Raw genomic sequence first — 2,437 nt, forward strand, 5'->3', positions numbered from 1 at the left:
AGGAAGGAAGGAAGGAAGGAAGGAAGGAAGGAAGGAAGGAAGGAAGGAAGGAAAGGACCTTACAAGTGGTGCCCTGCTAGAAGCACAATCTCCCACCATCCCCACCTCCCTCCCCCCCCCCCCCACCAAAAGCTGCAGGGGGTATTCTTGTTAGAATGTCTCTGATGCTCCTAGCAATCAGCAGTTGAACCTAGAGAGCAAAACTGATTCTGCCTAGACCAAACTCTTGGGAAAGTTAATTGTATATATCATGATTCTCTTTTTTTTGGAGGGGTATGGGAGTGAGGGTGATAATGAAGGTTCCTGGTAGGCTCATTAAAAAGTCTAGCTCTGGGGCACCTGGCTGTGGAGCATGCAGCTCTTGATTTCGGGTTGTGAGTTTGAGTCCCACAATGGGTGTAGATATTACCTAAAAATAAAATCTTAAAAAAAAAAAATCCAGCTCTTCTAGTTTTCTATCACTAAGTCTCCATAAGCATTGACTCACACAATAGAAGTGCTAGAATGAATGTATTTTAGCAGTTATAGATTCCAGCTACCTAATTTGACAGATGAGCTTGGGTGTTGTATGCCTGGCTATTGTTAGTAGTGAGGCTAATGATCACTTGTCCGTTGACTGGATTATATACTATGTGAGCCACATCCAGAGCCTCCAGAGAGTTCTCTATGGGACTTTGTCCAAGCTTCTATATGGTATCACTCCTGACTGCTCCAGGCCTCTCATGCCATAGTGAGCTCTTTCACCTTATGGAGCAGAAGATTTGCAAATAAAATCTAGCGATATATTAAAAGAATAATATACCAAGGCTAAGTAAGGTTTAATCCTGGGAATGCAAGGATGATTTAATATCTGAAAATCGATTAATCTACCATCTTAACATTCTAAAGAAGAAAAACCACTCATCATATCAATTGATGAAGAGGAGGCTTTTGATAAAATATAATATCCACTCCTGGTAGTGAACATATGACTAACATCATACTTTACAGTGGAACACTGAATGCATTTACCCTAAAATTGGCAACAAAGAAAGATGTTTATTTTCACGCTACTGGAAGTCCCAGACAGTGCAGTGAGACAAGAAAAGGAAATAAAAAGGCATGTACATTATTAGAAAGGAAGAAATAAAACTCACTATTTACAGATAACATAATTGTCTATGTAGAAAACCCCAAGGAATCTACAACCACAAAATCCTAAAACTAATAAGTGAGTTTAGTAAGGTCCCAGAATATAAGTTCAGCACACAAAAATCAATCATACTTCATCTCTTTGATCTTGGCCACAGAAATGAGATGATGAAGGGGATATCATCGTTTGGAAAGTGTTGCAATAAGACACACATGTTGTGACACTGCTGTGACTCTAAGGCCTACCACCTTCAGAAATCAACCTGTGGCAGTTATGGCTATCCTGCCAAGCAGAAGAGAAAGTAAAACTGGAGTGCCAAGGCTAAAAGATGAAATACCACTGGGACGGTCTAATGAGGCACTTAAAAATTGTATACTGCAGATTCAGGCATGGATTCCGTGAAAGAATGGCATCTAAGCCCAAGAGGGCAACTTTTGCAGTATCCAGTTCATCTTAAGGATTTCAATGATCAGTCACATAATACATGTTCTGGTTTAAAACAAAACAAAACAAAAAAATCAGTCCCATTTCTAAATACTAAAACATCTGAAAACAAAACACAGTATCATTTATAAACATACCAAATAAAAATTAAATTCTTACATATAAATCTAACAACATATATAGAATTTGTATGCTAAAAACTATACTGATGAAAGAAATTAGGAAGATATAAATAAACAGAGACTACCGTGTCCATGAATTGGTAGGCACAACTTAGTAAAGATGTAATTTCTCCCTAAACTGATCTATAGACTCAGTGCAATTCCTATCAAATTCCCAACAAGATTTGTTTTGTAAATACAGACAAATTTATGTTGAAATGCAAAGGCAAAGGAACCGGAATGCTGAAAGCAGTATTGAAAAATAGTAAAGTTGGAAGGATCACTACCTTATTTTAAGACTTAGAATCAAGTTAATCAAGACAGTGTACTTTCAGAGAGTTAGACACACAGATCAGTGGAACAGAATAGAGAACCTAGAATATACTCACAAAAATAAGGCCAATTAATGATTGACAAAGGTGCAAAGACAATTCAGTGGAGCAAGAATTTCTTTTCAAGAAATGTTGTTGGAACAACTGGACATCCATATGCAAAACAAAATAGAACCTCCATTGAAACATCACACATTGTAGAAAAATTAACGCAAAATAGATCACAGATGTAAAACAAAAAGCATAAACCTGTATATTTAAAAAAATTTTTTTTCAACGTTTATTTATTTTTGGGACAGAGAGAAACAGAGCATGTACGGGGGAGGGGCAGAGAGAGAGGGAGACACAGAATCGGAAACAGGCTCCAG

General features: G+C 37.4%; 1 pseudogene; it reads left to right on the forward strand.

Annotated features, from left to right (window-relative positions):
- The first annotated feature begins 22 nt into the window (after positions 1-22).
- On the forward strand, positions 23-1,628 carry LOC121024208 (60S ribosomal protein L37-like; annotated as a pseudogene).
- The last annotated feature ends 809 nt before the right edge of the window (positions 1,629-2,437 follow it).

The sequence above is a fragment of the Herpailurus yagouaroundi genome, unplaced genomic scaffold (assembly GCF_014898765.1).
Source record: "Herpailurus yagouaroundi ecotype Mexico unplaced genomic scaffold, PumYag 61248, whole genome shotgun sequence".
Lineage (NCBI taxonomy): Eukaryota > Metazoa > Chordata > Mammalia > Carnivora > Felidae > Herpailurus > Herpailurus yagouaroundi.